The sequence below is a fragment of the Macaca fascicularis genome, chromosome 9 (assembly GCF_037993035.2).
Source record: "Macaca fascicularis isolate 582-1 chromosome 9, T2T-MFA8v1.1".
In the NCBI taxonomy this organism is placed as follows: domain Eukaryota; kingdom Metazoa; phylum Chordata; class Mammalia; order Primates; family Cercopithecidae; genus Macaca; species Macaca fascicularis.
The window spans coordinates 74,451,545-74,476,465 of NC_088383.1; the positions used below are offsets into that span (position 1 = coordinate 74,451,545).

Genomic DNA, 24,921 nt, shown 5'->3' on the forward strand with positions numbered 1-24,921 from the left:
TGGGGCCGCTCAAGTATCCACGCTCTCCTGGCGAGGCTGGTGGGTGGAGGCTGCTTGGAGAACCTCCTTGGCGTCTCAGTGCCGGAGCCCCCGGGCCGTTACCGCCTCCCCTCTCCCCCGACCTTTGCCAGGGAGACCCTCCGGCTGCAGGGGTTCCCCGTCATCTCTGCCTGGAGAGGATCTTCCCGCTGCCGCCTGGGGCAAGGGGGCTAGAGGACGGTCTCCCTGATTTCCAAAGAACGCAGCACCATCTCCCTGGGCGGTAGCAGGTCCCCCACCCGCCCTTCCGCGCTTTCCTGCGCCGCCAGCCAGTCCAGGGCTCCCCGAATGCAAGAACAGGGAAACAGGAGGGATAGAGGGTCTTCCGGGCCCGCCAGGGCTGCCTGTCATTATCTTCGTACCTTCCCAGGCAGCTGGGTCTCCGGTTGGGCTGCCAGGCAAGTGGGGTCCCAGTGGCCTCCCGCGCATGGCGTGGTTGGCTGGGCAGCACCAGCTCCGAGGTGCAAAGGCCAGCTTCTGGAGGGACGAGGTAAAGGGCTCAGAACTGGAACACAAACCAAACCTCCCCTTTCCTTGTCTGAATCCTGGTGATGGCCCTGTCCCCTAGAAGGCGAGAACGTCTTGGATTCCACTTGCTGGGCATTCCTCCTGGGACTTCCAGTACTTAACGTCATGAACTAATTCAGGCCTCTCTAAGACAGCACTCTTGACATTTAATGGGATAGTATGAGGTTTAGACAGTAAGTTATTTCCTGTACAGGAGAAGTAGGAAAATCCAAAAAAGATAAAACCTGAACGTCTACATTTGACCTTCCTCTGCCATTCTCAGCATTTACAGACGGACAGCAAATACAGAACCAGATAGAACTGATCCTGACCCTGTTAGGGACAAGCTGCCCCAGGACCCGCCCCCCCCCCCACACAATGCAGCTGACCCTGACCCTGAATACTCTGCAGCTGCATTCCTGGACCCTTATCTAGGTGCTACAGCAAGGTCACCAGACTTGCTTACAGCCCAATGGGCGGCATGGGGAAGGTCACAAAAAATGTGGATAAACCTAAGTTACATCCTCTTGTAAATTCCTATATTGCAAGCCGGTCACCAGATGATATGTGGTAAAGTTAACTGACAACCCCAGGGTCTCTCTCCCCCATATGAACCCCTCATTTTGTAAGCTCCAGGGCTGCCTCCTCTGACTGACTGGGGTGAAGCAGCCCGGCAGGATAATAAACTTACTTGCCTGACTTTGGGTCTCTCTTGTGTTCTTTCTCTTGGCTAACGTTACATTTTGGTGCCGAAACCCAGGAAGGGGATAGGCTCTGGCTGGGTGTACTTAGAGGACTCTCTCTCTCTCTCTCTCCTCCCCCACACCCTCCATCACCCCTCAGAAAAGAGGTGTCCAGAATAGAGGAGGCCTGGAGGATGCCTGACTTGGCAGCTGCCTCCTGTATTCCAGACAAGGCCCACAGGACAGGGGACACCCTCTCTTGCCATCCTTGTCATTGGCAGTCTCTTCTTCCTCTACCTACCACTCTCCATTCACTATGGGAGCCTCTCAGTCTACCCATCTCAAGACCACCCACTTTGGGTGTCTCCTCCGCAATCTCAAGGCTCTCAGCCTCCATTCAGAGGTCCATTCTAAGAGGCTTATCTTTCACTGCAATACCGCATAGCCTCAATACCAACTGGACAATGGCTCCCAATGGCCTGAAAACGGCGCTTTTGATTTCAATATACTTAGAGACTTAGACAACTTTTGCCATCGCAGTGGGAAATGGTCTGAGATTCCTGATGTTCAGGATTTCTTCACTCTTCGTAACCGCCCTTCCCTCTGACAGTCCTGCTCTACTTTCCAAATCCTCCTCTCCCGACTGGTCTCCCACCACACCTGTAACAGCCCCAGCCGACAACTCCTCTTTCTTTGACCCCACCAATTTTCCCCCTCCCTGACAGCATCATGATCCTCCACCAGAGCATCACGATCCTTCACTGTATGTCCCCGCTCTGGCTCTAACCCTCTGTCCCCCTCTCTCCAACCACTCCGCTTCTGACTCTGAGTCCTCTCCATCTCCGCCCCTCACCTGCTCTTGGGCCCAGCATGCTCAGCAACCAGCTCCCTTGCTTCCTCTCCAGAAGTAGCAGGAGCCAAGGGGACCATCCGTGTCCATGTCCCTTTCTCCCTTTCCAATCTCTCAACAGATTGAAAAATGTCTCAGATCCTTCTCCTCTGATTCCGATACTTACATCAAATAATTTAAACATCTTACCCAATCTTATGAACTCACTTGGCATGATCTCTACATTATCCTCTCTTCTATATCTCCTTCCAGAAAAGAAGGAAAGAGTGTGGCTCACAGCACAGGCACATGCTGACAATCTTCATGGGCAAGATCCTACTAAGCCCGTAGGAGCTGCTGCTGTTCCCTGGGAAGAGCCTTCCTGGGAGTACCAACCTACAGACCCAGGCTGGGCGTCTGTAACCATATGATTACTTGCCTCATTGCAGGCCTTAACAAAGCTGCAAGGTAAAGGCCACGTGCAGTGGCTCACACCTGTAATCCCAGCACTTTGGGAGGCTGAGGTGGGCAGATCACGAAGTCAAGAGATCCAGACCATCCCGGCTAACATGGTGAAACCCTGCCTCTACTAAAAATACAAAAATTAGCTGGGCGTGGCGGCGGGCACCTGTAGTCCCAGCTACTCAGGAGGCTGAGGCAGGAGAATGGTGTGAACCCGAGAGGCAAAGGTTGCAGTGAGCTGAGATCGTGCCACTGCACTCCAGCCTGGGTGACAGAGCGAGACTCCATGTTAAAAAACAACAAAAACAAAAACAAAAACAAAAAACAAAACAAAACAAAAACAAAGCTGCCCATAAGGCTGTAAATTTTGAAAAACTTAAAGAAATTTCCCAAAAGGCAGATGAAAATCCTGTCCAGTTCCTTTCCCGCCTTTCAGAGGCTCTCCAAAAATATACCTGCATTGACCCTGCCTCCCAAGAAGGAACTATTGTTCTTTTTTTATGTATATATACTTTAAGTTCTAGGGTATATGGGCACAATGTGCATGTTTGTTACATATGTATACATGTGCCATGTTGGTGTGCTGCACCCATTAACTCGTCATTTACATTATGTATTTCTCCTAATGCTATCCCTCCCGTCTCCCCCACCCCATGACAGGCCCTGGTGTGTGATGTTCCCCTTCCTGTGTCCAAGTGTTCTCATTGTTCAATTCCCACCTATGAGTGAGAACATGTGGTGTCTGGTTTTCTGTCCTTGTGATAGTTTTCTCAGAATAATGGTTTCTAGCTTCATCCATGTCCCTACAAAGGACATGAACTCATCCTTTTTTATGGCTGCATAGTATTCCATGGTGTATATGTGCCACATTTTCTTAATCCAGCCTATCATTGATGGACATTTGAGTTGGTTCCAAGTCTTTGTTATTGTGAATAGTGCCACAATAAACATACATGTGCATATGTCTTTATAGCAGCATGATTTATAATCCTTTGGGTATATCCCCAGTAATGGGATGGCTGGGTCAAATGGTATTTCTAGTTTTAGATCCTTGAGGAATCGCCACACTGTCTTCCACAATGGTTGAACTAGATTACAGTCCCACCAGCAGTGTACAAGTGTTCCTATTTCTCCACATCCTCTCCAGCACATGTTGTTTCCTGACTTTTTAGTGATCGCCATTCTAACTGGTGTGAGATGGTATCTCATTGTGGTTTTGATTTGCATTTCTCTGATGGCCAGTGATGATGAGTTTTTTTTTTTTTTTTTCATGTGTCTGTTGGCTGCATAAATGTCTTCTTTTGAGAAATGTCTGTTGATATCCTTTGCCCACTTTTTGATGGGGTTGTTTGATTTTTTTCTTGTAAATTTTAGTTCTTTGTAGATTCTGGATATTCACCCTTTGTCAGATGGGTAGATAGCAAAAATTTTCTCCCATTCTGTAGGTTGCCTGTTCACTCTGATGGTAGTTTCTTTGCTGTGCAGAAGTTCTTTGGTTTAATTAGATCCCATTTCTCAATGTTGGCTTTTGTTGCCATTGCTTTTGGTGTTTTAGATATGAAGTCCTTGCCCATGCCTATGTCCTGAATGGTATTGCCTAGGTTTTCTTCTAGGGTTTTTATGGTATTAGGTCTGACATTGAAGTTTTAATCCATCTTGAATTAATTTTTGTATAAGGTGTAAGGAAGGGATCCAGTTTCAGCTTTCTACATATGGCTAGCCAGTTTTTCCAGCAACATTTATTAAATAGGGAATCCTTTCCCCATTTCTTGTTTTTGTCAGGTTTGTCAAAGATCAGATGGTTGTAGATGTGTGGTATTATTTCTGAGGGCTCTGTCCTGTTCCATTGGTCTATATATCTGTTTTGGTACCAGTACCATGCTGTTTTGGTTACTGTAGCCTTGTAGTATAGTTTGAAGTTGGGTAGTGTGATGCCTCTAGCTTTGTTCTTTTCGCTTAGGATTGTCTTGGCAATGCAGGCTGTTTTTTGATTCCATATGAACTTTAAAGTAGTTTTTTCCAATTCTGTGAAGAAAGTCATTGGTAGCTTGATGGGGATGGCATTGCATCTATAAATTACGTTGGGCAGTATGGCCATTTTCATGATATTGATTCTTCCTATCCATGAGCATGGAATGTTCTTCCATTTGTTTGGAAGAACATTGTTTGTCCTCTTTTATGTCATTGAGCAGTGGTTTGTGATTCTGCTTGAAGAGGTCCTTCACGTCCCTTGTAAGTTGGATTCCTAGGTATTTTATTCTCTTTGAAGCAATTGTGAATGGGAGTTCACTCATGATTTGGCTCTCTGTTTGTCTGTTATTGGTGTATGAGAATGCTTGTGATTTTTGCACATTGATTTTGTATCCTGAGACTTCACTGAAGTTGTTTATCAGCTTAAGGAGATTTTGGCCTGAGATGATGGGGTTTTCTAAATATACAATCATGTCATCTGTAAACAGGGACAACTTGACTTCCTCTTTTCCTAATTGAATACTTTTTATTTCTTTCTCCTGCCTGATTGCCCTGGCCAGAACTTCCAACACTATGTTGAATAGGAGTGGTGAGAGATGGCATCCCTGTCTTGTGCCAGTTTTCAAAGGGAATGCTTCCAGTTTTTGCCCATTCAGTATGATATTGGCTGTGGGTTTGTCATAAATAGCTCTTATTATTTTGAGATACGTCCCATCAATACCTAATTTATTGCGAGTTTTTAGTATGAAGGGCTGTTGAATTTTTTGAAGGCCTTTTCTGCATCTATTGAGATAATCGTGTGGTTTTTGTCTTTGTTTCTGTTTATATGATGGATTATGTTTATTGATTTGCATATGTTGAACCAGCTTTGCATCCCAGGGATGAAGCCAACTTGATCATGGTGGATAAGCTTTTTGATGTGCTGCTGGATTTGGTTTGCCAGTATTTTATTGAGGATTTTTGCATCGATGTTCATCAGGGATATTGGTCTAAAATTATCTTTTTTTGTTGTGTGTCTGCCAGGCTTTGGTAACAGGATGATGCTGGCCTTATAAAATGAGTGAGAGAGGATTCCCTCTTTTTCTATTGATTGGAATAGTTTCAGAAGGAATGGTACCAGCTCCTTTTTGTACCTCTGGTAGAATTCAACTGTGACTCCGTCTGGTCCTGGACTTTTTTTGGTTGGTAGGCTCTTAATTATTGCCTCAATTTCAGAGCCTGTTATTGGTCTATTCAGGGATTCAACTTCTTCCTGGTTTAGTATTGGGAAGGTGTGTGTGTCCAGGAATTTATCCATTTATTCTATATTTTCGAGTTTATTTGCATAGAGGTGTTTATAGTATTCTCTGATGGTAGTTTGTATCTCTGTGGGATCAGTGGTGATATCCCCTTTATCATTTTTTATTGTGTCTATTTGATTCTTCTCTCTTTTCTTCTTTATTAGTCTTGCTAGTGGTCTATTAATTTTGTTGATCTTTTCAAAAACCAGCTCCTGGATTCATTGATTTTTTGAAGGATTTTTTTTTTTCTGATCTTTGTTGGTTTAAAGACTGTTTTATCAGAGACTAGGATTGCAACCCCTGCTTTTTTTTGTTATCCATTTGCTTGGTATATCTTCCTCCATCCCTTTATTTTGAGCCTATTTGTGTCTCTGCACGTAAGATGGGTCTCCTGAATACAGCACACTGATGGGTCTTGACTCTTTATCCAATTTGCCAATCTGTGTCTTTTAATTGGCGCATTTAGTCCTTTTACATTTAAGGTTAATATGGTTATGTGTGAATTTGATCCTGTCATTATGATGTTAGCTGGTTATTTTGCTCATTAATTGATGCAGTTTCTTCCTAGCATCGATGGTCTTTACAATTTGGCATGTTTTTGCAGTGACTGATATCAGTTGTTCCTTCCCATGTTTAGTGCTTCCTTTAGGAGCTGTTGTAAGGCAGGCCTGGTGGTGACAAAATCTCTCAGCATTTGCTTGTCTGTAAAGGATTTTATTTCTCCTTCACTTATGAAGCTTAGTTTGGCTGGGTATGAAATTCTGGGTTGAAAATTCTTTTCTTTAAGAATGTTGAATATTGGCCCCCCCCCTCTTCTGGCTTGTAGAGTTTCTGCCGAGATCCACTATTAGTCTGATGGGCTTCCCTTTGTGGGTAACCTGACCTTTCTCTCTGGCTGCCCTTAACATTTTTTCCTTCATTTCAACTTTGGTGAATCTGACAATTATGTGTCTTGGGGTTGCTCTTCTCGAGGAGTATCTTTGTGGTGTTCTCTGTATTTCCTGAATTTGAATGTTGGCCTGCCTTGCTAGGTTGGGGAAGTTCTCCTGAAGAGTGTTTTCCAACTTGGTTCTATTCTCCCCGTCACATTCAGGTACACCAATCAGAGGTAGATTTGGTCTTTTCACATAGTCCCATATTTCTTGTAGGCTTTGTTCATTTCTTTTTACTTTTTTCTCTAAAATTATCTTCTCACTTCATTTCATTCATTTGATCTTCAATCACTGACACCCTTTCTTCCAGTTGATTGAATTGGCTACTGAAGCTTGTGCATGCATCACGTAGTTCTCGTGCCATGGTTTTCAGTTCCGTCAGGTTATTTAAGGTCTTCTCTACACTAGTTATTCTAATTAGTCATTTGTTTAATCTTTTTTCAAGGTTTTTAGCTTCTTTGCAATGGGTTCGAACATTCTCCTTTAGCTCTGAGAAGTTTGTTATTACGATCATCTGAAGCCTTCTTCTCTCAACTCATCAAAGTCAGAGCTTTGTTCTGTTGCTGGCAAGGAGCTGCGTTCCTTTGGAGGAGAAGAGGCGCTCTGATTTTTAGAATTTTCAGCCTTTCTGCTCTGGTTTCTCCCCATCTTTGTGGTTTTATCTACCTTTGGTCTTTCATCATGGTGACATACAGATGGGCTTTTGGTATGGATGCCCTTTCTGTTCGTTAGTTTTCCTTCTAACAGTCAGGATCATCAGCTGCAGGTCTGTTGGAGTTTGCTGGAGGTCCACTCCAGACCCTGTTTGCCTGGGTATTGCCAGAGGCTGCAGAACCGCAAATATTGCAGAACAGCCTTGTTGCTGCCTGATCGTTACTGTGGAAACTTGGTCTCAAGAGGGGCACCTGGCCATATGAGGTGTCAGTCGGCCCCTACTGGGAGATGCCTCCCAGTTAGGCTATTCTGGGGTCAGGGACCCACTTGAGGAGGCAGTCTGTCCGTTCTCAGATCTCAAACTCTGTGCTGGGAGATCCACTACTCTCTTCAAAGCTGTCAGACAGGGACATTTAAGTCTGCAGAAGTTTCTGCTGCCTTTTGTTCAGCTATGCCCTGCCCCGAGAGGTGGAGTCTAAAAAGGCAGACAGGCCTCCTTGAGCTGTGGTGGGCTCCACCCAGTTTGAACCTCCCGCCACTTTGTTTACCTACTCAAGCCTCAGCAATGGCAGGTGCCCCTCCCCCAGCCTTGCTGCTGCCTTGCAGTTAGATCTCAGACTGCTGTGCTAGTCCCATCATGGGTGTGGGACCCTCTGAGTCAGGTGCAGGATATAATCTCCTGGTGTGCCATTTGCTAAGACCGTTCAGAAAGCACATTATTAGGGTGGGAGCGACCCGATTTTCCAGGTGCTATCTGTCTCGGCTTCCCTTGGCTAGGAAAGGGAATTCCCTGACCCCTTGCGCTTCCCAGGTGAGGCAATGCCTTGCCCTGCTTCAGCTCAGTCCATGGGCTGCACCTGCTCTCCTGCACCCACTGTCCGACAAGCCCCAGTGAGATAAACCCGGTACCTCAGTTGGAAATGCAGAGATCACCCGTCTTCTGTGTTGCTCACGCTGGGAGCTGTAGACTGGAGCTGTTCCTATTCGGCCATTTTGGAACCTTCCCCAGATCTATTGTTCTTAATACCCATTTTATTTCCCAGTCTGCCCCTTACATCCAGTGCAAACTTAAAAAGGCTGAAGATGGCCCTCAAATCCCACAACAAGACCTCTTTAACGTGGCTTTCAAAGTCTTTAGTCACAGGGATCAGCGAAATAAATTAGACAAAACCCAAAGAGATCATGCTAAATACCAGCTTTTAGCAGCAGCTATCTGTCAACCTAGCCATGGTACCCAAGGGCACAAAAGACCTGATAGCAGCAATCCTCCTGGGCTTTGTTTTAAGTGCGGCAAAGAAGGCCCCTGGGTGCAGGCATGTCCCAACCCATGAGTGCCAAAGATCCCTTGCCCAGTCTGCCAGCAGACTGGCCACTGGAAGTCTGACTGTCCTCTCAACAGATGGACAGACAAGCCTGCTCCTCAGAGCTACCATCCCTTCAATAAGACAAAAAGTGAAGAACTGCTTGCACTCCCACAGCTCCTTGGCCTAGCCACTGAAGACTGATGAGGCCCAGGGCTCCCGGCCCCCACTGCAATCACTGCATTGGAGCCCAGGGTAACTCTACTAGCAGCAGGTAAGCCAATCTCTTTTAATCGATAGTGGGGCCACCTACTTGGCTTTGCCTGAGTTCTCAGGACTGACTCATCCCTCTCAAATGATGGGGTAATCAGACCCAACACTAGGCCCTGGGGGCTACTAAGTCCAGCGGAGTCAAAGGAATGAGAAAAGACAAGGTTAGAGTGCATAAGGTGGGTCCAGGGGGCCAACGCTGGTATGGAGGCTGTGAAGGCCCTGAGCTCTGGGAACCCACGCTATTTATTGGTGATCAAACAAAGAAGAAGGTGGTGAGGACGTGCAGATGTGGGGGTAGAAAGGTAGTGGTGCATCAAGTGTAGCTGTGATGGTTTAGTGTTTTCTTTGACGCATATAGAATATGCTCTGCTGCTTGAGATAATGGAGAACATGTTTACGAGCCTGGGAGAGCAACCAACACGAAGTCTGTGCACATTCCAGAGGCTATGAGGGGTTTTATGCCCTGAGCCCTGGATTCCATCCAAGCCAGGAGGGGTTTTATGCCCTGGACTTAGATTTGTGGTACAGCAGGGCAGCCTTCCACCCTTTGGCACAGAGCTTGGTGTTCCAAAGGCCATGAGGAGTTTTAGACCCTAGATCCCGGACATCTTCTAATTTTTACATTGGAAAAATTCCATCTTTTACATTATGACAGACAAGCCAGTCCTGCCTCAGTTCTTCTACCAACATGCCTCCCTTTTCTTTTTTGCAAAACCACCACAGTTATTATTGCTTGCTCTTGGTGGCGGCTTTCTCTCCAGAGGTGGCTTCTGCATCTGCAGACTATATAAAGACAAACAACACAGATTTAAAGCACAATCATAATTGAAATCACAGAGCCTCCAAGTGTCTTGATCCATTTTAACGGGTTAATAGCTGCTAATCCACCTACAGCTCCTTCAAGCACTTCAATTCCTGGCATTAGTGTCAGATGTCCCTGAGAGGCTTGAAATACTTATTCCTTCAGTTTTGCAATATCCAAAGATAAATGTCTGGTATGACCTTTTAAATGTCTCTTAACTTTTTCTTACTCATGTTCTGTTTTATTATACAGACGAGGAGTAATGTAAAAATCAGAGGTATTTCAATCACCTCGCATTTGAATTTTACTTTTTAAACTTACATGCAATCTCCCATTTAAATCACTGTCTGTGGAGATCATTAATTTGGTTAACTATTTTTTTATTGATTTGAGTTTGAGAGTTCCATAATTTTGTGGAATTCTTTTGCCACTTACTGACAAATTTAACAGTTTGTACAGATGAATGTAGAGCCACACCAGCTATTGCAGCAGTAGTAGTAACAGCAGTGAGGCCAAATTGTAGCAACTATCAGAGCAACTATAAATCTTTTTGAATGGGATAAAAGTTTTTTGAGGATTTCACTTACTATATGAATGGATGGAGATACCTCCCATGGTCTTTTTTTTTTTTTTTTGTAATTTTTTTTTTTTTTAGATGGAGTCTCGCTCTGTCCCCTAAGCTGGAGTGCAGTGGCCGGATCTCAGCTCGCTGCAAGCTCTGCCTCCCGGGTTCACGCCATTCTCCTGCCTCAGCCTCCCGAGTAGCTGGGGCTATAGGCGCTCGCCACCTCATCTGGCTAGTTTTTTGTATTTTTTAGTAGAGACAGGGTTTCATCGTGTTAGCCAGGATAGTCTCGATCTTCTGACCCAGTGATCCACCCACCTCGGCCTCCCAAAGTGCTGGGATTACAGGCTTGAGCCACCGCGCCCGGCCTCCCATGGTCTATTTAAAGACATGGGGATCCAGACTACTTCCCTGGCTTTAATTATTAGGATAATCTGATTTTTATTAAAAGTTGAATTAATGCAGGTAAACAAATGACATTCAGGGCATGAAATAAAGTGTGTATTTATATCAAGGGTAATATTTCCTATTGCTAGCACAAAAGGTGACCAGACACAACTTTGAATCCAAAAAGTCCTGTTGGAAAGAAAAGGAAGAGCATATTTATTTTTACCTCCTTCCCCTTTATACTTGTTACATATACTCTCTCAAATTTTGGTTGAACTTTGAGCCATAGCTAATTTCCATAATTCAGAATGTCCCTGTCCCATGGCAGGAGATATTATTTTTGGACTAGGGCCAACAGTGCCACTAGGACTCCATATGATAGGGACCTCAGCTTTTGTCCAAATATATTGTGTATGATTTAATTGCCAATGGTTCCATCAGTTTATTACATTTGTTCTATAAGAAGGCCTTCTGTTGCAATTTTTTTTTTTTTTTTTTTTTTGAGACGGAGTCTCACTCTGTCACCCAGGCTGGAGTGCAGTGGCCGGATCTCAGCTCACTGCAAGCTCCGCCTCCCGGGTTTACGCCATTCTCCTGCCTCAGCCTCCCGAGTAGCTGGGACTACAGGCGCCCGCCACCTCGCCGGGCTAGTTTTTTTGTATTTTTTAGTAGACACGGGGTTTCACCGTGTTAGCCAGGATGGTCTCGATCTCCTGACCTCGTGATCCGCCCATCTCGGCCTCCCAAAGTGCTGGGATTACAGGCTTGAGCCACCGCGCCCGGCCTGTTGCAATTTTTTTTAAAGATCCCCTTAGTGGGATCTTTGTTAATTAGTCCTCTTAGGGGACTAATTAATGATGATTCGATAGGAATTATTTTGTAGCACCTCAGCCTTACTTGCTATACAATCTTCCTAAGTTCAAGCGTCCATACCTTTAAACTAAACTCTATTTTGTTTATATTTGAACTTATTCAGATGGAACTGCAGGGTTTTAGGATGGGAATGATTATATTTTAAACTATGCCCCAAAATCATATGCAAAGCAGCCCATGATTTATTTTTTTGGGGACTACTGCCAACCAGGCCTGTGTGTCAATCTGTAAACATCCAATAGCAGGTCCCAGGCATATTGGGGGATACTTATATTCTATGGATATATTTATTTTTATGCCTTCCTCATTAGGATGCATTGGCCCTTGGTTATCTATGTGCTCAGGTATCCAGGTACTGTCGTTGGTGTATACCTTAATAACAGTGTCCATCCAACTCACAGACGTAATTAAAGGAGGAAATGGGACATATGCCCAATAAGTGAAATTCTGAGTTGCTCCTGTAGTAGGGAGGCTTACTGCCATGGTGAGTACCGCCAGCATGGCCACCATCAGGTTACTAGTTGTCTTTAGTTTGTTCTGTGCTTTCAAGTTGTCCTTTGCCATCTGTGCCAACTTCTTGATTTGTCCCCATGTTGGAGAATTTGCCTGATGACTATTATTGGTTTTCTCCTTCATCTCTGAGATGTTTATTTGCACCATCACTTGTATCAGGAGTTCTGGACTCTTCCCAGATGACTCTTCCCAGAGCCCTGTCTTCCTGCTGTAGCTAATGATAGATTTTCAGATGTTTGGTAGGCACCCATACAGGCACCTGATTGTTACCTGGAGAGATACAAGCAAATCCTCTTCCCCATATAATTATCCACCCTTTGATTAAGTTTAGTTAAAGGGCCAGGGATGTTAGTATGTGTTCTCGTATGAGTGCTATAGAAAGGGGAATGCCTTTGTTGTACTGCTTGCTGTAAAGAATGAAATAAAAGATTAAGTTGGTCATTAGTCACATTTTGAATTAAGGCACATTCAATATTTTGTGTGGCTTGCACTACATAGACTGAATCAGAAACAGTGTTTATTGCCTGTTTAAAAGATTGTGACACTGTTATCACAGCCATAAGTTCAGCATTTTGAGCAGAAGCAAAGTCAGTTTGAAAAACTTGTTGTTGAAGTCCCACAAATGAAGGCTTTCCATTACTAGATCCATCAAATAAAAACAGTAATGGCCCCTTCAATAAGTGCTTTTTGAGTAATGGAAGGCAATATCCATGATGTTAATTTAAGAAATTGGAATATTTTGGATGTAGGATAATGATTATCAAGGATGTCAATAAAACCTGCCAAATTAACTTGCCATTCCTGGGAATTAATGTAAGCTTGTTCAATTTGTTGTTTGTTTAATGGAACTGTAATTTGATTGGATTATATCCCATTAACTTTGTTGTGTGCAGCCTTGCTTGTCCTATTAGTACAGCAATTTGATCTAAGTACAGAGTAAGCGTTTTGATTGTATTGTGAGGTAGAAAAAGCCACTCAACCAGACCATTCTGTTGAACAATAACTTCTGTAGGTGAATGTTTAGTAGGAAAAACTAAAAACTGTAATGGTTGCATAGGGTCAATTCGAGTCACTTGTGCCTGTGGAATTTTTTCTTCAATTAATTGAAGTTTCTCTAATGCCTCTTTGGACAGGGAGTGTTTACTGTTTAAGTTAGAATCACCTCGTAAGGTAGAAAAGTGGTGAGACATAGCATAAGTAGGAATGCCTAAAGTGGGATGGATCAAATTAATGTCTCCCAATAAATTTTGAAGATCATTTAGGGGTTTTAAATTATCTCTTCTAATCTATCTCCTCTAAAGGGAGAAGTTTGGATTTTATCAGGGGCTATGATTAACCCTGCTGCAGTTACAGCCTTTTCCTCCCTAGTTTCGGCTGCACATAAAATAGCATCCATGTAATGGATAATACAACATTTTTTGAATTGTTCTCTAACTGGCTTAATAGCTTTTCTGACATAAGTTTGACAAATAGTAATACTTTCCAATGGTATTCATCTGCTGGTTCTTTGTTATTTATAGCGGGAATAGTAAAAGCAAGTTTTTCCTAATCTTGGGTAGCTAAAGGAATAGTAAAGAAGCAATCTTTTGAATTTATCACTATTAGAGGCGAGGATTTAGGAATCATAGTTGGGGAGGGCAGCCCTGGTTGCTACTTGCCCGTGGGTTGAATTACAGCATTAATGGCCCTCAAATCTGTCAACATTCTCCATTTCCCTGATTTTTTCTTAATAACAAACACAGGAGAATTCCAAGGAGAGAAAGTAGGCTCTATGTGTCTCTTTTGTAATTGTTTCTGTACCAATTCTTTTAAAGCCTCCAGTTTTTCCTGTTTAGTGACCATTGCTCCACCCAAACTGGTTTGGCAGTTAACCAAACAAGAGGAGTGGGAGCCGGAGGCTCAGCCATGGCTGCTCCTAAAAATGATACCCTAATCCAGTTTGATCTGTTTGTCCTTTTAGTTCTAAAGGTTCTGGTTGGCCATTTTCATTTTTTCCTAGTCCCTTCCCTGGGAGATATCCCATTTTTCTCGCCATTTGTTTATTGTTACTACTATACTAATCCATAGGAGAGATATTTTAGCACCCCATTGTTGTAATAAGTCTCTATCCCATAGGTTGACAGGAATAGGTGTAATAATAGGTTGAATTGTCCCTTCTTGGCAATTCAGCCCTTGGCATGGCAAAATTAAATAATGAAAAACTTCTGAGGCAGCCCCTACTCCAACAATACCAATGGATGCCTTTTGCTTAGGCCAATGCTGGGGCCATTGATTTAAACCAATAACAGAGACATCAACTCCAGTATCTACTAACCCTTCAAAGTTCTTTCCTTGAATGGTTACTGTACACATAGGTCTCTTATCAGACACTTGATTAACCCAATATACAGCTTCTGCTGGATTAGTCCTACCAAAGCCTCCTATTCTTTTTACTGTCCTGCTTCCCAGTTTTGCATAAGGTAACAGTAACAACTGAGCAATTCTTTCTCCTGGGGAAGCAGACCATGGAATTGAGGAACTAATAACTAATTTAATCTCTCTGGTATAATCAGAATCAATTATTCCTGTATGTACAGTGATACCTCTGAAATTTAAACTAGACCTTCCAAGCAATAGACCAACTGTTCCTGAGGGTAAAGAGCCCCTAACTCCCATGGGGACGTTCTTTGGTGGCTCCCCAGGAAGTAGGGAAACAGGAACTGCTGCAAAGATCTCCGGCAGCACTGTCTGCTGTGGCGGGGGACAATTATTGTACGTTTGTAAGGGCACTGAGTGTACCAGATATGCCTCGGTTTGTTGAGGGGCCTGCCTCGGGCCCCTCTTCCTGTTTCCCAAAAGAGGTTGCCCATCTTTGCTAAATTTAGAATGACACTGATTTGCCCAGTGATTGCCCTTCTTACACTGGGGCATACACTGGGACTTTTCTGTTGATTGGTGGTAATAGTTTTAGCCTTTTGATTTCCTTTTCTACATTCCTTTTTTGTGTGTCCAAACTTCCCACAATTAAAACAAGAGCCTGAGAAACGGGGCATATTTTTTCCCACCTTTAGTCCAGCCACAGCTTGGGCTAAAATAGAAGCCTTATTTAAGTTACCTCCAACGCCATCACAAGCCTTAATATATTCAGCCAAATGAGCCTTCCCTCTCATAGGTCTAATAGCACTTTGACACTCTGTATTGGCATTATCCTATGCCAGGAGTTGTATTACCACATCTTGAGCTGTTTTATCAGTTATGGCTTTATGCATGGCCTCTTTGAGCTGAGCAATAAAGTCAGTATATGGTTCTTTAGGTCCTTGTCGGACAGAACTGAAAGAAGGATATTTTTTCCCTGTAACATTTATTTTTTTTCCATGCCCGTAAACACACAGTGTGTAACTGAACAATGGCAACCTTTTTCATTACTGCTTGATTGTCTCATCGGCCCCAATTAGGGCCCAACCCCATTAATTGTTCAAAGGAAACAGGCACAGGCAGCTGCGCTTGTGTGTTTTCTCTTGCTTGAGTTTGAGCTTCCTCAGCCCACTAAGTTTTAAACTGCAAGTACTGGGATGGAGTGAGAACGGGTTTTGTTAAAGTATCCCAATCATATGGTATTAATCTATTATCAAGAGCCACATTTTTTAGTAAAGTTCTTACAAAAGGAGAATTTGGCCCATATTGACTAATGGCTTGCTTAGATTCCTTTAACAACTTAAAAGGAAAAGTGGCCCAATTAGCTACACTCTGTCCTCCTTGTTGGGTTATAGTAACTGGAAATTGCCACGCTTCAAGGTTTCCCTCGGCTCTAGCCTTTTGAATAGAATTTTGTATAGCATCACCAATCACTCTAGGTTTTCATGTTGCAACTATAGGAGCAGTAAGTTTTTCAGCTAATTCATTTTCTTGCCCACTAAGGGAAAGGGAGGAGGTGGCCATTCAGTTAATTCAGGAGGTGGAACCAACAGGCTAGTGAAATGTACCTTTTTCAGTTTCCCTTTCTTTTATTTAATTTCCTCTAGTTCCTGTTCCTCACATTCAGAATCTGAAGTTAATTTTTCACACTTGTCTGCCTCTTCCTCATCTGAACCTGCCTCATCATCTGTTTGAAATGGCTCAAGAGCTGCCTTTATCAACGCCCACACTGACCAATAAGACACTGGAATTTGGCTCCTTCTTTATGTGCCTTTTAAAAATCTCTGCCAATTCTTTCCCATTCATCCAACTCCACTGTCCCTTGTTCTGGGAATCATGGGCAAAACTACTCTACAGTACTAAAGAGTGTTAATAAATTCTGAGTACTAACTTTCACTCCCCCTCTCCATAATAAATGCCTTAAGAAATTTAAATAACCAAGGACGGGCGCGGTGGCTCATGCCTGTAATCCCAGCACTTTGGGAGGCTGAGGCAGGCGGATCACAAGGTCAGGAGATCGAGACCATCCTGGCTAACACAGTGAAGCCCCGTCTCTACTAAAAATACAAAAAATTAGCCAGGTGTGGTGGCACACACCTGTAGTCCCAACTACTCAGGAGGCTGAGGCAGAAGAATGGCGTGAACCTGGGAGACACAGCTTGCAGTGAGCCGAGATCGCACCACTGCACTCCAGCCTGGGTGACAGAGCAAGACTCTGTCTCAAAAAATGTAGGGACCAGCTCTACAGGACCTGTGGGTTTTTCTCCTCATGTGCAGAGATGAGAGATCATAGAAATAAAGACACAAGACAAAGAGAAAAAAAAGACAGCTGGGTCCGGGAGACCACTACCACCAAGATGCAGAGGCCAATAGTGGCCCCAAATGCCTGGCTGCACTGCTATTTATTGTATACAAGGCAAGGGGGCAGGATAAGGAGTGTTAGTCATCTCTAATGATAGGTAAGGTCATGCAAGTCATGTGTCCACCAGACAGGGGGCCGTTCCCTGTTTGGTAGCCGAGGCGGAGAGAAAGAGGGGACAGCTTAGGTCATTATTTCTTCTATGCATTTCTTGGAGAGATCAAAGAGTTTAACATTCTCACTAATTCTGCTACTGCTCTCTAGAAGGCGGAGCCAGGTGTACAGGGTGGAACATGAAAGTGGACCAGGAGTGTGACTGCTGAAGCACAGCACAGTGAGACGTTTAGGCCTCTGGATGGCTGTGGGTGGGCTTGACTAATGTCAAACCTTCCACAAGAGGTGGTGGAGCAGAATCTTCTCTAACTTTCCTGGTCTGTTAAGTAACGGGTGCCTTCCCAGGCACTGGTGTTACCGCTAGACCAAGGTCTGCTAAGTAACGGGTGCCTTCCCAGGCACTGGTGTTACCGCTAGACCAAGGAGCCCTCTAGTGGCCCTGTCCAGACGTGACAAAGGGCTTACACTGTCTTCTGGTCACTTCTCACCATGTCCCTTCAGCTCCTATCTCTGTATGGCCTGGTTTTTCCTAGGTTATAATTGCAAAGCAGAGATTATTATAACATTGGAATAAAGAGTAATGCTACCAACTAATTATTGATAATATTCATATATAATCATGTCTATATTTTATGTCTAATATAACTATTCTTATTTTAGGTATTTTCTTTATTGAACAGCTTGTTTCTTTATTGAACAGCTTCAGTCTCTTGCCTCACCACCTGGGTGGCTTGCTGCCCACAAAAAAAAAAAAAAAAAAGAAATTTAAATAAGCAGAATGTTTATTTTCATTCTGTCCCATTGTTGCACTGGTTCTTCTGAGAGCCCAGCTTACCTGCCAAACTTCTTTCAGTCATCCTCGGGTGTCCTCTGACAATGCATCCTCTGCTTCTGCATGCTCTAGTGTTCCTTCACCAGGGTCTTCACAGCCCCATGTTGGGTGCCAGAAATGTTGGGATGATCAGACCCAACACTAGGCCATGGGGGCTACGAAGTCCGGTGGAGTCAAAGGAAAGAGAAAAGACACGGTAAGAGTGCATAAGGTGGGTCCAGGGGGCCAACGCTGGTATGGAGGCTGAGAAGGCCCCGAGCTCTGGGAACCCACACTGTTTATCGGTGATCAAACAAAGAAGCAGGTGGTGAGGATGTGCAGATGTGGGGGTAGAAAGGTAGCGGTGCATCAAGCGTAGCTGTGATGGTTTAGTGTTTTCTTTGACACATATAGAATATGCTCTGCTGCTTGAGATAATGGAGAACATGTTTACGAGCCTGGGAGAGCCACCAACATGAAGTCTGTGCACATTCCAGAGGCTACAAGGGGTTTTATGCCCTGAACCCTGGATTCCATCCAAGCCATGAGCGGTTTTATGCCCTGGGCTTAGATTTGTGGTGCGGCAGGGCAGCCTTCCACCCTTTGGCACAGAGCTTGGTGTTCCAGAGGCCACGAGGGGTTTTAGACCCTGGACACCGGACATCTTCCAATACTCTTATATTTCAACAGACAAGCCAGTCCTGCCTCAGCTCTTCTACCAACATCAAGTCTTAATTGTGGGGGTTGACTGACTCATCTGACATCCATGCGCCACCAGACCTCTTACTTGTTCCCTGTTTGATACTGTTTTCTCACACTCTTTCCTTATCATGACTCATTGCCCCATCCCCATCCTAGGCCAAGACCTTTTAGACAAATTCAAAGCTTCTATCACCTTTTCCTGCTCCCCTCAAGCAGAGTCCCTCCTGCTCCTCTCCACTAGTCCGGCCCCTGGCCCCTCTCCCCAGTACCCACTTCCTGCCTCTCTCATTAACCCAGTTGCGTGGGACACCACCACCCTTTCCATAGCTGCTCACCATGACCTCATCAAAATCTGCTTAAAAGGCCCCTCCAAATTTCCCAACGTTCCCCAATACCCAATCTCTCTAACCCACCAAAAAGGCCTACAGACCATAGTAAACAAGCTCTGCTCACACAGTCTTCTTAGACCAACACACTCTCCATATAACACCCCATCCTCTCTGTTAAAAAAAACTGATGACTCTGGGCCGGGCGTGGTGACTCATGCCTGTAATCCCAGCACTTTGGGAGACCAAGGTGGGCAGATTGCCTGAGGACAGGAGTTTGAGGCCAGTCTGACCAACATGGTGAAACCCCATCTCTACTAAAAATATAAAAACATTAGCCAGGTGTGGTGGCATGCACCTGTAATACCAGCTACTCAGGAGGCTGAGGCAGGAGAATTGCTTGAACCAGGGAGGTGGAGGTTGCTGTGAGCCGAGATCACACCACTGCACTCCAGCCTGGGCAACAGAGCAAGACTCTGTCTCAAAAGAAAAAAAAAATCTGATGGCTCATACCAACTCGTTCAGGACCTTGGAGCTATCAATTAGGCTGTCCTCCCTATCCATCCCATAGTCCCTAATCCCTATACACTTCTGTCTCTCGTTCCCACTAGCACCACCCACTATACCACAATTGACCTGAAGGATGCCTTCTTTACCATTCGCCTACACCCTGATTCCCCAAACCTGTTTGCTTTCACCTGGACTGACCCTGACACCCTCCAGTCACAGCAACTCACATGGACTGTCCACCCTCAGGGCTTCAGGGATAGCCCTCATTTCTTCAGACAAGCTCTAGCCTGAGACCTCACCTCCTTAAACCTGTCTCCCAGTCTTCTTCTTCAATACGTGGATGACCTTCATCTTTGCAGCCCCTCTCTAAAAGACTCTCAAATTCACACAGCCACTGCTCTCTTAAACTTTCTTGCTATCAAAGGGTATAGGGTCTCCCCGTCCAAGGCCCAACTCTCCACCTCCATGGTGACCTACTTAGGAATTCAACTTTCCCCAGGGCCCAGGCTGTGACTCCAGCTGCGGCAGCATTAATAGATAATCGATCCCCACCCTCCTCCAAAAGCGAAATCCTTTCCTTCCTATGGCTAGCAGGCTTCTTTAGAATATGGATTCCCAACTTTGCCCTCCTAGCTCATCCCCTCTATGAAGCGACCAAAGGCCCTCTCAATGAACCCCTAAACCCCACACATCACATACTCCCCAGCTTTCACAAACTCCAAACCGCTCTTGTCACTGCATCAGTTCTATCCTTACCTGGTATCTCTTAACTTTTCACTCTCTATACTGCCGAAAGCCAAGGAAGAGCCCTCGGTGTCTTAGGACAACAGAAAGGAAGTCCTTCCTTTGCCCCTGTAGCTTACCTCTCTAAACAACTAGATAACACAGTCAAAGGGTGGCCAAACTGCCTTAAAGCGCTAGCAGCAGTTGCCGTTTTAGCTCTAGAAAGCAGGAAACTAACTTTCAGCCAGAATACCGTCATCCACAGTCCTCATAATCTATAAGATCTCCTCTCCTCCCGAGCATTAAGCTCCCTTCCTCCTTCCTGGATTCAATTACTCCATGCCCTCTTTATCGAAAATCCCGAATCCAGTTTTACCAAAAGTGCTCCCCCCAACCCAGCATCTTTACTCCCTGTATCCTCTTCCCCTCCTACTAATTATTGCACTGACATTCTGGACCACGTACAGCCACATTTCCCAAACATTTCCTCCGAGCCTCTCACCAACCCCAATGACCAACTATTTATAGGTGGCTCCTCTTCTGGGCCCACCGGCTCCCCCAAAATTGCTGGATATGCAGTTGTTTCCCTTGACCAGTAATTGAAGCCAAGTCCCTACCCCCAGGAACCTCTTCCCAAAAGGCAGAACTCATAGCTCTCACCAGGGCCCTAACCCTTTCCAAAGGCAAACGAGTCACCATTTATACAGACTCCAAGTATGCCTATCACAGGCTTCACTCCCACACCTCTATCTGGCAAGAGAGAGGATTCCTTACTGCCAAAGGAACTCCTATCACTAACAGCTCCCTTATTTACCAACTCCTTCAGGCCACACACCTCCCAACTAAAGCAGGAGTTATACACTGTCGAGGACATCAAGCAGGATCAGATGCAATCTCAAGAGGAAACAGAAAGGCCGATGAGGCAGCAAAGTAATCCTCCCTTTCTTCTGCCCCTCCCCCTCTCCTCCTCGGTATCCCAGCAATCCAACCCAAGTGCTCTCCCACCGAGAAATCTTTACTGCTACAGCAAGGAGCCTCCTTTCAAGAGACTGGATAGTCAAAAATCGAAAGCTCGTCCTCCCCCAAGAGCAAACCAAAGAAATTCGGACATCTCTTCACCAATCCTTCCATATTGGTGTGCACCCCCTGTACCTACTCCTTTGCCCTCATTTCTCCTCCCCCCATCTATTCACCGCACTAAGAGACATAACCTCCAACTGTTGCATATGCTGCGTTACTTCCTCCCAAGGGGCCTCCACTCTCCCCCTATTCCTACACATCAGCTCAGAGGAACACTCCCAGGGCAGGACTGGCAAGTAGACTTCATCCACATGCCTCCCGTCGAGAGGACAAAATTTCTTCTTACTCTTATAGATACTTTCTCTAGGTGGGTAGAAGCATTTCCTACCTTTTCAGAAAAGGCCGCAGAAGTCTCCCAAATTATTATAACAGAAATCATCCCTAGATTTGGTCTCCCTTGCTCCATATAATCAGACAGTGGCCCTAGCTAGCTTCATCTCCCAAATCACCCAACAGGTTTCTCAGTCCCTCGGTGTCCAGTGGTGCTTCCATATCCCATACCGGCCCCAGTCATCTGGAAAAGTCAAGAGGGCAAATGGGATCCTTAAGGCTCAGTTGACCAAACTCACTCTTGAAGTCCAAAAACCATGGACCTCCCTTTTGCCCGTAGCACTGGCCCGCATCAGAGCCAGTCCCAAAACACCCTCATTCCTCAGTCCATTTGGGTTAATGTATGGATGGCCTTTCATCTTACAAAACAGGTCCCCTTCTAACTCTCAGCTAAGAGAATACCTCCCAGCACTCTCGCTTATCCACCATCTCCTCCACCAACAAGCTGACCAGGCCCTCCCAAAACCCCATGAAGGCCCCACCGACCAGACTCTCCTTTCAGGAGAGCATGTCTTCCTAAAAACTCTTAACCCAACAACCCTTAAACCAAAGTGGGAAGGCCCATTTCAAGTTCTTCTCACTACCCCCACCGCAGCTAAACTCTCAGGACGTATCTCTTGGTACCATCTTTCCAGATTAAAAAGAGCCCCTGAAGCACCCACCAACCCGCTGACTGCCATCCTCTGTCGATTCTCCAGTACTCTCCCTGGCCCAACCAAACTCCGCCTCACACCTGTCCTGAAGAAGACCCTTGAACAATACCCAGACTCCTCCTTGCCTTCCTGACAACCGCAAGTACACTCCTGATGTCTCTTAAATGCTCTGTTCTTGCCTACCTTGCCGCTTCACCCTCTTCCTTATCTCTATTTGCCAAGACTCTTGGTTTCATCCCCAAACTCCCAATCTTGACTCTCTTTTACAGTGGATAGATGACCTTCTCTATCCACTCTAAAGTCACCTTATGTGACTTTTCCCCAGATGAAACGCATTTATGTACCTTCCTACTCACTCTTTGCCTATCTACCTCTCCTACTCCTTGGCTGCCCACATAGCCACACCTTCCCTTCCAATAGTACCCGACTACCTCTCTAAGACCCTTAACCTAACTCATTCCCTGCTACACCAGTCCAACCCCATCCTAGCAAGACTGCGGGCTCTGCATCTCCCTATCAACTACCACCTATGTTGCTACCCCCGTTTCCTCAAAAAACTGGGTTCTTACTAAATTAACCTATCACCCCCGTTATGAAGGAGAACGCCCCTTTTGACTTTTAGACATGCAGTTATTGGCCAAATTTTCTATCACAGACATGACAAAAAACACTCTGACCAGGCACGCAGTACAACTTTTACGCTCCTGTATCTCCAATCTTACCTAATAGGCAAGTAATAATAAGCCCATTCATGGCCCTGTGACCACCGGTTTAACTTTTCAAGCCGCAATATGTATCCAACACACCCTGTCCTCAGGTCTGCCTTTAGGTCACCTACGGACCCATCAATGTAACTATACCTTACAGCTTCAAGCCACAAACGACCACCAAAATTGTAAGGTCACCCAAACAGCCGAATTTAAACAGCTTGTCAGTTTTTCAGGACCCCCAAACGTCATTACCAGCTCTTTACTAAATAAACATTCAGGATTTTGTAATGGCAGACATATGAGCAGTATGATCATTCACCCATGGACCCCTTACAGCACGGCTCCCCTCCCTGCCAAATGCCTCCTCATACCCTCTTTCAATTACTCCTCTGACTGGCTCCTAATAGACACAAAACGATTCTTTCTCCAATGGGAAAATAAAACACAAGGAGGCACTCAAACTGTCCCTGCAACTCCTTTTCAGCCACTCACTGGAGCCACCTTAGCAAGGACTCTAGGCATGTGGGAAAATGAAAACAATAAAACAATATACTCTCGCACCTTTTCAATAAACATAACCAGTTCTGTCTGCCCAGTCAAGGCATATTTTTCTTGTGTGGAACCTCAACCTATGTGTGCCTCCCTGCCAATCGGACCGGCACCTGCACCCTGGTCTTCTTAAGTCCCAAAATTGACATTGCCCCTGGAAATCAGAGTTTACCAGTCTCTGTTAAGGCTCAAGTCTGTCAACGCAGAGCCGTACAGCTAATACCCCTGCTTATAGGACTAGGAACTACCACTGCAACAGCAACAGGGATAGCAGGCTTGTCCACTTCCCTGTCCTACTATCACGCTCTCTCAACAGATCTCTCAGACAGCCTACAACACGTAGCTGAATCCATCCTTGCTCTCCAATCCCAAAGAGACTCTTTAGCAGCAGTGACACTTCAAAACCGTTGTGGTTTAGATCTCCTCACTGCCAAGAAAGGTGGATTATGCATCTTTTTAGGAGAAGAGTGCTGTTTCTATACTAACCGGTCAGGACTAGTGCAAGATGCCGCCCGACGAATAAATGAAAAAGCTTCTGAAATCAGGCAGTACCTTCCAGACTCCTGGCCCCCGTGGTTTCGTAACTCCTGGGCACCATGGCTACTGCCGTTTCTAGGCCCTGCCATAAACCTCTTCCTCCTTTTAGTGCTTGGCCCTTGTCTGTTACGTCTCCTTACCCAGTTTTTACAGGACCGTATTAGAGCCTTCAGCCATGGAACAATACAAGATATGATGCTGCTCCAAGAATACCGACAGCTCCAGGAACGGCAGTCCCTACCACCCAGCCTCTCCCCCTAACTGTCGCCCCTATCCAGCAAGAAGCAGCCAGATAACAACGTGTCGCTTTTCTATTACCTATTAAAAGGCTGGAATGTTAGGGACAAGCTGCCTCAGGACTCCCCCCCCCACACACAAGGCAGCTGGCCCTGACCCTGAACACTCTGCAGTTGTATTACTGGACCCTTATCTAGGTGTTACAGCAAGGTCACCAGACTTGCTTACAGCCCTCCGGGCAGCATCGGGAAGGTCATGAGAAACGTGAATAAACCTAAGTTACACCCTCTTGTAAACTCCTATATTGTAAGCTGGTCACATGATGATATGTGGTAAAGTTAACCGACAAACAACCCCAGGGTCTCTCTCCCCCATATAAACCCCTCATTTTGTAAGCTCAGGCCTTCTTCCTCTGACTGTGGTGAAGCAGCCCGGCACGTTAGTAAACTTACTCACCTGACCTTGGGTCTCTCTCTGGTCCTTTCTCTCAGCTAACCTTAGAACCACGCTTTCCCAGGAGCTGGCTTCTCAGCGGGTGGGAGTCAAAGGTCGCAGTTCATCGTCTGGGTCCAGACCAGCTAAAGCTTCCACCAAGACTGCTGGGGAAGGAGCCTGGATGAAGCACTCCAGATCCTCCTGTGAGACCGAAGAGTCTCTTTCAGCAGAAAAACCCGTTTGGGGGCTTTGGTCCTATTACTAATAGTTCTGTGACCTGCCCTCGGGAACCAGAGGTTTGCTGAGAATTCAGAGCCCAGCTCACTTCCAAGTCCCTGTCTGCATCTTCAGCAGCCCGGCTGCCCTCACCCCACCCCACC

The 24,921-nt window shown here is 45.4% G+C and overlaps 1 protein-coding gene and 1 long non-coding RNA gene across 2 annotated transcripts in view; both read right to left on the reverse strand.

Moving 5' to 3' along the window:
• Positions 1–605, reverse strand: part of CHST3 (carbohydrate sulfotransferase 3) — a 50,978-nt gene extending 50,373 nt beyond the window's left edge. Inside the window, exon 1 of the mRNA XM_045400099.3 lies at positions 402–605. The gene's annotated coding sequence lies outside the window, so the exon portion shown is untranslated. The remainder of the gene's footprint in view (positions 1–401) is intronic.
• Positions 606–9,096: 8,491 nt separating this feature from the next.
• On the reverse strand, positions 9,097–24,704 carry LOC135965122 (uncharacterized). Its single transcript, XR_010577986.2, has 3 exons — positions 24,563–24,704; positions 17,774–17,925; positions 9,097–9,714 (listed from the first exon to the last, which is right to left on the reverse strand). It is a non-coding gene; the product is annotated as an uncharacterized lncRNA (long non-coding RNA).
• Between the last annotated feature and the right edge of the window lie 217 nt (positions 24,705–24,921).